General features: G+C 48.7%; 1 protein-coding gene across 2 annotated transcripts in view; it reads left to right on the top strand.

Moving 5' to 3' along the window:
- Positions 1 to 10,312, top strand: part of LOC124001765 (estrogen-related receptor gamma-like) — a 323,078-nt gene that overhangs the window by 76,843 nt on the left and 235,923 nt on the right. The gene's annotated exons all lie outside the window — the stretch shown is intronic.

Here is a 10,312-nt window from a genome sequence, read left to right on the forward strand (position 1 = left end):
GATGGTGCCAAAGAACATGGCTGACGTTTTACATTCTCTCAAACAATTGTGCTATTTTCTTAATTATTTGTTTAGCTTTTTGTGTAACTTATTTTTCTACTTATTGTGTACATAATGTTGCTGCTACCGTCTCTTATGACCGAAAATAACTTCTGAACATCAGAACAGAGATTACCCACCGCGGACTGGAAGAAACTTCTTCCTTTAACGAGTCCGACGAGAAAGATATCCTGATATTTCAGATCCTCGCCTTTTGATTGAAGAAAATACGTCAGGAAAAGGGGACACAGATCAGGGATCCTTCTGAGAATCCAGAGGCGAGCGAGTAAACTCCCAATGCCTTCCATTCTTCTTGCTAACCTACTATTAAAGATTATCCTACCAACGGAACATTAGAAACTGCAACATGTTTCCCCCGAGACGTGGCTGAACGACGACACGGACAACATAGAGCTAGCGGGATTTTCCAGCACCAGCAGAACAGAGACGCTACCTCTGGTAAGACAAGGGGTGGGAGTGTGTGTCTATTTATCAATAACCGCTGGTGCGTGATGTCTAATATTAAATAAAGAAGTCTCAAGGTATTGCTTGCCTGAGGTAGAGTACCTTATGATAAGCTGTAGACCACACTATCTACCAAGAGAGTTCTCATCTGTATTATTTGTAGCCGTCTATTTACCACCACAGACCGATGCTGACACTAAGACTGCTCTCAACCAACTCTATAAGGCCATAAGCAAAGAAGAAAATGCTCACCCAGAAGCGGCGCTCCTACTGGCCGGGACTTTAATGCAGGCAAACTAAAATCAGTTTTACAAAAATGTTGCCAGCATGTCACATGTGCAACCAGGGGGGGGGGATCAGAAACCACCTTTACTCCACACAGAGATAAAGGTCTCCCCCGCCCTCCGTTTGGCAATTCTGACCAGAATTATATCCTCCGGATTCCTGCTTACAAGCAAAAACTAAAGCAAGAAGTACCAGTGACTCGCTCAATACAGAAGTGGTCAGATGACATGAATGCTACACTACTGGACTGTTTTGATAGCACAGACTGGAATATGTTCCCGGGATTCAACCAATGGCATTGAGGAATACACAACCTCAGTCATCAGCTTCATCAATAAGTGCATCGATGACGTCACCCCCACAGTGACTGTACGTACATATCCCATCCAGAAGCCATGGATTATAGGCAACATCCACATCGAGCTAAAGGGTGGAGCTGCCACTTTCAAGTAGTAGGAGACTAATCCGGATGCTTATAAGAAATCCCTCAGACAAACCATCAAACAAGCAAAGCGTCAATACAGGATTAAGATTGAATCTTACTACACCGTCTCTGACACTCGTCGGATGTGGCAGTGCTTGGAACTATTACGGACTACAAAGGGAAACCCAGATGTGAGCTGCCCAGTGACACGAGCCTAGCAGATGAGCTAAATGCCTTTCATGCTCACTTCGAGGCAGGCAACACTGAAGCATGCACGAGAGCACCAGCTATTCTGGATGACTGTGTGATAATACTCTCGGTAGCTGATGTGAACAAAACCTTTAAACAGGTCAACCATTTTTTTTCCACCTTTATTTAACCAGGTAGGCTAGTTGAGAACAAGTTCTCATTTGCAACTGCGACCTGGCCAAGATAAAGCATAGCAGTGTGAACAGACAACACAGAGTTACACATAGAGTAAACAATTAACAAGTCAATAACACAGTAGAAAAAAAGGGGAGTCTATATACATTGTGTGCAAAAGGCATGAGGAGGTAGGCGAATAATTACAATTTTGCAGATTAACACTGGAGTGATAAATGATCAGATGGTCATGTACAGGTAGAGATATTGGTGTGCAAAAGAGCAGAAAAGTAAATAAATAAAAACAGTATGGGGATGAGGTAGGTGAAAATGGGTGGCTATTTACCAATAGACTATGTACAGCTGCAGCGATCGGTTAGCTGCTCAGATAGCAGATGTTTGAAGTTGGTGAGAGAGATAAAAGTCTCTAACTTCAGCGATTTTAGCAATTCGTTCCAATCACAGGCAGCAGAGTACTGGAACGAAAGGCGGCCAAATGAGGTGTTGGCTTTAATGATGATCAGTGAGATACACCTGCTGGAGCGCGTGCTACGGATGGGTGTTGGCATCGTGACCAGTGAACTGAGATAAGGCGGAGCTTTACCTAGCATGGACTTGTAGATGACCTGGAGCCAGTGGGTCTGGCGACGAATATGTAGCGAGGGCCAGCCGACTAGAGCATACAAGTCGCAGTGGTGGGTGGTATAAGGTGCTTTAGTGACAAAACGGATGGCACTGTGATAAACTGCATCCAGTTTGCTGAGTAGAGTGTTGGAAGCAATTTTGTAGATGACATCGCCGAAGTCGAGGATCGGTAGGATAGTCAGTTTTACTAGGGTAAGTTTGGCGGCGTGAGTGAAGGAGGCTTTGTTGCGGAATAGAAAGCCGACTCTTGATTTGATTTTCGATTGGAGATGTTTGATATGAGTCTGGAAGGAGAGATCCTTCTCTCCACCCTCTCCGAGTTGGGCATCTCCGGCGCGGCCCACGCTTGGATTGCGTCCTACCTGACAGGTCGCTCCTACCAGGTGGCGTGGCGAGAATCTGTCTCCTCACCACACGCCCTCACCACTGGTGTCCCCCAGGGCTCTGTTCTAGGCCCTCTCCTATTCTCGCTATACACCAAGTCACTTGGCTCTGTCATAACCTCACATGGTCTCTCCTATCATTGCTATGCAGACGACACACAATTAATCTTCTCCTTTCCCCCTTCTGATGACCAGGTGGCGAATCGCATCTCTGCATGTCTGGCAGACATATCAGTGTGGATGACGGATCACCACCTCAAGCTGAACCTCGACAAGACGGAGCTGCTCTTCCTCCCGGGGAAGGACTGCCCGTTCCATGATCTCGCCATCACGGTTGACAACTCCATTGTGTCCTCCTCCCAGAGCGCTAAGAACCTTGGCGTGATCCTGGACAACACCCTGACGTTCTCAACTAACATCAAGGCGGTGGCCCGTTCCTGTAGGTTCATGCTCTACAACATCCGCAGAGTACGACCCTGCCTCACACAGGAAGCGGCGCAGGTCCTAATCCAGGCACTTGTCATCTCCCGTCTGGATTACTGCAACTCACTGTTGGCTGGGCTCCCTGCCTGTGCCATTAAACCCCTACAACTCATCCAGAACGCCGCAGCCCATCTGGTGTTCAACCTTCCCAAGTTCTCTCACGTCACCCCGCTCCTCCGCTCTCTCCACTGGCTTCCAGTTGAAGCTCGCATCCGCTACAAGACCATGGTGCTTGCCTACAGAGCTGTGAGGGGAACGGCACCTCAGTACCTCCAGGCTCTGATCAGGCCCTACACCCAAACAAGGGCACTGCGTTCATCCACCTCTGGCCTGCTCGCCTTCCTACCACTGAGGAAGTACAGTTCCCGCTCAGCCCAGTCAAAACTGTTCGCTGCTCTGGCCCCCCCAATGGTGGAACAAACTCCCTCACGACGCCAGGACAGTGGAGTCAATCACCACCTTCCGGAGACACCTGAAACCTCACCTCTTTAAGGAATACCTAGGATAGGATAAAGTAATCCTTCTCACCCCCCCCCCCTTAAAAGATTTAGATGCACTATTGTAAAGTGGCTGTTCCACTGGATGTCATAAGGTGAATGCACCAATTTGTAAGTCGCTCTGGATAAGAGCGTCTGCTAAATGACTTAAATGTAAATGTAAATGTAAATGAGAGTTTACAGTCTAGCCAGACACCTAGGTACTTATAGATGTCCACATATTCAAGGTCGGAACCATCCAGGGTGGTGATGCTAATCGGTCATGCGGGTGCATGCATTTGGTTTTACTAGCGTTTAAGAGCAGTTGGAGGCCACGGAAGGAGTGTTGTATGGCATTGAAGCTCGTTTGGAGGTTAGATAGCACAGTGTCCAAGGACGGGCCGGAAGTATATAGAATGGTGTCGTCTGCGTAGAGGTGGATCAGGGAATCGCCCGCAGCAAGAGCAACATTATTGATATACACAGAGAAAAGAGTCGGCCCGAGAATTGAACCCTGTGGCACCCCCATAGGGACTGCCAGAGGACCGGACAGCATGCCCTCCGATTTGACACACTGAACACTGTCTGCAAAGTAATTGGTGAACCAGGCAAGGCAGTCATCCGAAAAACCGAGGCTACTGAGTCTGCCGATAAGAATATGGTGATTGACAGAGTCGAAAGCCTTGGCAAGGTCGATGAAGACGGCTGCACAGTACTGTCTTTTATCGATGGCGGTTATGATATCGTTAAGTGTCATGTTTTGTCTTATTTTGTCTTGTCATTTTGCTTTTCCCTCTGTTCGTTTTCCCCCTGCTGGTCTTTTTAGGTTCGTTCCCCTCTTTCTCTCTTCCTCCCTCTCTCTCTTCTCTCTATCGCTCCGTCCCTGCTCCCAGCTGTTCCTATTCCCCTACTCAATCATCTAATCTTTTCACAGCTGTTCCGTATCTTGCCCTCTGATTAGAGTCCCTATTTCTCCCCTTGTCTTCCGTTTCTGTCCTGTCGGATCCTTGTCTATTGTTCACCGTGCTGTGTCTGTGTATCGCCCTGTCGTGTCGTGTTTCCCTCAGATGCTGCGTGGTCAGCAGGTGTCTGAGTCTGCTACGTTCAAGTGCCTTCCCGAGGCAACCTGCAGTTCTTGATCGAGTCTCCAGTCTGTTCTCGTCATTACGAGTGGAATTATGTCTTATGATTGTAGAATTACTTTACTGGATTAAAGACTCTGTTTTCGCCAAGTCGCTTTTGGGTCCTCATTCACCTACATGACAGAAGGATCCGACCAAGAATGGACCCAGCGACTATGGATTCTCTCTACTCTACTCTCGAGTTCCAGGGAGCGATGCTCGGCAGACACGAGCAGGAATTGTCTGCTGCTCGGCATGCCGTTGAGACCCTGGCCGCTCAGGTCTCCGACCTCTCAGGACAGTATCAGAGTCTTCGTCTCGTGTCACCAGCTACTTCCGGTTCTTCCGAGCCTCCGGAACCTAGGGTTAATAACCCACCATGTTATTCTGGGCAGCCCACTGAGTGCCGCTCCTTTCTCACCCAGTGTGATATAGTGTTCTCTCTCCAACCCAACACGTACTCAAGAGAGAGAGCTCGGATTGCCTACGTCATATCACTCCTTACTGGTCGGGCTCGGCAGTGGGGCACAGCTATCTGGGAGGCAAGCACTGAGTGTACTAACAATTATCTGAACTTTAAAGAGGAGATGATAAGGGTTTTTGATCGCTCAGTTTTTGGGAAAGAAGCTTCCTGGTCCCTGTCTTCCCTATGTCAAGGTAATCGATCCATAACGGATTACTCTATAGAGTTTCGCACTCTTGCTGCCTCCAGTAACTGGAACGAGCAGGCGTTGCTCGCTCGTTTTCTGGAGGGACTCCACGCTAAGGTTAAGGATGAGATTCTCTCTCGGGAGGTTCCATCCAGCGTGGATTCTTTGATTGAACTCGCTATTCGCATTGAACGACGGGTAGATCTTCGTCACCGAGCTCATAGAAGAGAGCTCGTGTTAACTGTGTCTCCCCTCTCTCCGACACTACCGTCTTTCCCCACTGACTCAGGTGTTGAGCCCATGCAGCTGGGGGGTATTCGCATCTCGACTAAGGAGAGGGAACGGAGAATCACCAACCGCCTCTGTCTCTATTGCGGTTCCGCTGGTCATTTTGTCATTTCATGTCCAGTTAAAGGCCAGAGCTCATCAGTAAGCGGAGGGCGACTGATAAGCGCTACTAGACGGTCCTCTCCGTCAAGTACATGTACTACCTTACCGGTCCATCTACGCTGGACCGGATCGGCAGCTTCCTGCAGTGCATTAATAGACTCTGGGGCAGAGGGCTGTTTTATGGACGAAGCCTGGGCGCGGGAACATGACATTCCTCTCAGACAGTTAGGGAGCCCACGGTCATGTTTGCCTTGGATGGTAGTCCTCTCCCCAGTATATTATATGAAACACTACCTTTAACCCTCACTGTATCTGGTAACCATAGTGAGACCATTTCTTTTTTGATTTTTGTTCACCTTTTACACCTGTTGTTTTGGGTCATCCCTGGCTAGTGTGTCATAATCCTTCTTTTGATTGGTCTAGTAATTCTATCCTTTCCTGGAACGTTTCTTGTCATGTGAAGTGTTTAATGTCTGCTATTTCTCCTGTTTGTTCTGTCCCCTCTTCTCAGGAGGAACCTGGTGATTTGACAGGAGTGCCGGAGGAGTATCATGGTCTGCGCACGGTCTTCAGTCGGTCCAGAACCAACTCCCTTCCTCCTCACCGGTCGTATGATTGTTGTCCTGTTCTCTTCAAGAAGCGTTTTGCATCCGCTCCTATCCTTGTTGCACCTGACGTCACTAAACCGTTTATTGTTGAGGTTGACGCGTCGGGGTGGGCGTGGGAGCCATTCTGTCCCAGCGCTCCGATACTGACGATGGGGTCCACCCTTGTGCGTATTTTTCTCATCGCCTGTCACCGTCGGAACGTAACTATGATGTGGCTAACCGCGAACTGCTCGCCATCCGTTTAGCCCTAGGCAAATGGCGACAGTGGTTGGAGGGGGCGACCGTTCCTTTTGTCATTTGGACTGACCAAAAGAACCTTGAGTACATCCGTTCTGCCAAACGACTGAATGCGCGTCATGCTCGTTGGGCGTTGTTTTTCGCTCGTTTCGAATTCGTTATTTCTTATTGCCCGGGTACTAAGAACACCAAGCCTCATGCTTTATCCCGTCTCTTTAGTTCTTCTGTGGCTTCTACCGATCCCGAGGGGATCCTTCCTGTTGGGCGTGTTGTCGGGTTGACTGTCTGGGGAATTGAGAGACAGGTTAAGCAAGCACTCACGCACACTGCGTCGCCGCGCGCTTGTCCTAGTAACCTTCTTTTCGTTCCTGTTTCTACTCGTCTGGCTGTTCTTCAGTGGGCTCACTCTGCCAAGTTAGCTGGCCATCCCGGCGTTCGGGGTACGCTTGCTTCTATTCGCCAGCGGTTTTGGTGGCCTACTCAGGAGCGTGACACGCGCCGTTTCGTGGCTGCGTGTTCGGACTGCGCGCAGAAGAAGTCTGGTAAATTTTTTTCTGCTTCTGCTCCTGGTCTTGCTGGGTTTCAGTCTGTTCCCTGCCATCGCATCTCTCCTGTTCTTGTTCCTGCCCTTGCTGTGTCTCAGTCTGTCCCTAGTTGTTACTCTCCTGGCCTGTTTGGTCCTGTTTGCTCTAAAGCTTTCAGTTCTCTACCCGTGTCTCATTTTTTTTTTAGAGTAGTACCCTAGTTTCCCTTTTTTTATCGTTTTTCGTTACGGTCCTGAGGAGAGGAGTTGGGTTCTTTCTCGGGACGTGCTGGACCGTTTGTGATCTATGATTTCCTCCGTTGCCGCCAGTGTTCCTCCTCGAGAGCACCAGGAGGCGCTCGGTGAGTGGGGGGGGGTACTGTCATGTTTTGTCTTATTTTGTCTTGTCATTTTGCTTTTCCCTCTGTTCGTTTTCCCCCTGCTGGTCTTTTTAGGTTCGTTCCCCTCTTTCTCTCTTCCTCCCTCTCTCTCTTCTCTCTATCGCTCCGTCCCTGCTCCCAGCTGTTCCTATTCCCCTACTCAATCATCTAATCTTTTCACACCTGTTCCGTATCTTGCCCTCTGATTAGAGTCCCTATTTCTCCCCTTGTTTTCCATTTCTGTCCTGTCGGATCCTTGTCTATTGTTCACCGTGCTGTGTCTGTGTATCGCCCTGTCGTGTCGTGTTTCCCTCAGATGCTGCGTGGTGAGCAGGTGTCTGAGTCTGCTACGTTCAAGTGCCTTCCCGAGGCAACCTGCAGTTCTTGATCGAGTCTCCAGTCTGTTCTCGTCATTACGAGTGGAATTATGTCTTATGATTGTAGAATTACTTTACTGGATTAAAGACTCTGTTTTCGCCAAGTCGCTTTTGGGTCCTCATTCACCTACATGACAGTTAAGTACCTTGAGCGTGGCTGAGGTGCACCCGTGACCGGAGCGGAAACCAGATTGCACAGCGGAGAAGGTACGGTGGGATTCGAGATGGTCAGTGACCTGTTTGTTGACTTGGATTTCGAAGACCTTAGATAGGCAGGGCAGGATGGATATAGGTCTGTAACAGTTTGGGTCCAGGGTGTCTCCCCCTTTGAAGAGGGGGATGACTGCGGCAGCTTTCCAATCCTCTGGGATCTCAGACGATATGAAAGAGAGGTTGAACAGGCTGGTAATAGGGGTTGCAACAATGGCGGCGGATAGTTTCAGAAATAGAGGGTCCAGATTGTCAAGCCCAGCTGATTTGTACGGGTCCAGGTTTTGCAGCTCTTTCAGAACATCTGCTATCTGGATTTGGGTAAAGGAGAACCTGGAGAGGCTTGGGCGATCTGTTGGCCGAGGTTGGAGTAGCCAGGCGGAAGGCATGGCCAGCCGTTGAGAAATGCTTGTTGAAGTTTTTGATAATCATGGATTTATCGGTGGTGACCGTGTTACCTAGCCTCAGTGCAGTGGGCAGCTGGGAGGAGGTGCTCTTGTTCTCCATGGACTTCACAGTGTCCCAGAACTTTTTGGAGTTGGAGCTACAGGATGCAAACTTCTGCCTGAAGAAGCTGGCCTAACTGACTGCGTGTATTGGTTCCTGACTTCCCTGAACAGTTGCATATCGCGGGGACTATTCCATGCTATTGCAGTCCGCCACAGGAGGTTTTGTGCTGGTCGAGGGCAGTCAGGTCTGGAGTGAACGAAGGGCTGTATCTGTTCTTAGTTCTGCATTTTTTGAACGGAGCATGCTTATCTAAAATGGCGAGGAAGTTACTTTTAAAGAATGACCAGGCATCCTCAACTGACGGGATGAGGTCAATGTCCTTCCAGGATACCCGGGCCAGGTCGATTAGAAAGGCCTGCTCACAGAAGTGTTTTAGGGAGCGTTTGACAGTGATGAGGGGTGGTCGTTTGACTGCGGCTCCATAGCGGATACAGGCAATGAGGCAGTGATCGCTGAGATCCTGGTTGAAGACAGCGGAGGTGTATTTGGAGGGCCAGTTGGTCCGGATGATGTCTATGAGGGTGCCAAGTGATCAGTGTTCAGGGGGCAGCGGTGGATGGGGCAGGGAAGCTGGACTGGCGAGTGTTATCCAGGTTTAAAAAACCTAACAATGACTAAATAGCTTGTAGCTAGTTAGCTGGTAAGCTTCTGGAGGTTCTTGAGTGTGTTCTAAAAATAAAAAATAATAGCGATTCCGTATCACATTGGGTGAGGCAGGTTACCGGAAGGTATAAACAAAATAAAAATCGAAAAGAGATAAAAAAGTAAATATGGGTCCAGTGAGTGTTTGGGACGCGGCGATTCAGACGGTTAGCAGGCCTGTGCTAACAAGCTAACAGTTAGTAGGCCGGGGCTAAACAAGCTAGCAGTTAGCAGGCCGAATTAGCAAGAAAGGAGATAGCAAGGGCTAGAGAGTTGGACTTTGGGGGACGTCGCAATGGGGTGAGTCTGTTTATTCCTCTTCATGCAGTGACATCGATAGACCGGTCGTGGGTCCGGGTATTGTAGCCCAGGAGTATGCTATGGTGGTAGCACAGGGGCTCTGGCCGGGCTAGCTTCAAGCTAAGTGGGTGGAAACGCTAGCCAGGAGTAATCATCCGGGGTTGCGGATAGCTAGTTGTGAAGATCCAGCTGAAAAATGTTACGTTTGCGGTGGGAATCCGGGGATAAAAAAATAAATAGGTATAAAAATATATAAAAATAAATAGGTCCGTTAGCTGGTAGTTAGCTGGCTGGCTTCAGTTGAGGGGTTCCGGGTCCGAAGTAAATATAAATACTTTAGGAAAAATAGCTACATTGGGTGAGGCGGGTTGCAGGAGAATATTTAGAAGCTGAGGTTTAGTAAAATGTTTTAAAAGATATGCAAAGAAAAATATGTAAAAACGGAAAAAAAAACGACGACATCTTACTGCTACGCCATCTTGGAGCATTCACAAAGCCGCTGGGCCAGACTGATTACCAGGACGTGTACTCAAAGCCGATGGGCCAGACTGATTACGTCAAAGGATGTGCGGACCAACTGTCACTGACATGTTCAACCTCTCCCTGACCGAGTCTATAATACCTACACGTTTCAAACAGACCACCATAGTCCCTGTGCCCAAGGCAGTGAAGGTAACCTGCCTAAATGATTACCGAACTCTAGTAAGAATTTGAGTCAACATGGGCCAGCATCTCTATGGAACACTTTGACACCTTGTAGAGTCCATGTCCCAATGAATTGAGGCTATTCTGAGAGCAAAA

The sequence above is a fragment of the Oncorhynchus gorbuscha genome, linkage group LG17 (assembly GCF_021184085.1).
Source record: "Oncorhynchus gorbuscha isolate QuinsamMale2020 ecotype Even-year linkage group LG17, OgorEven_v1.0, whole genome shotgun sequence".
Lineage (NCBI taxonomy): Eukaryota > Metazoa > Chordata > Actinopteri > Salmoniformes > Salmonidae > Oncorhynchus > Oncorhynchus gorbuscha.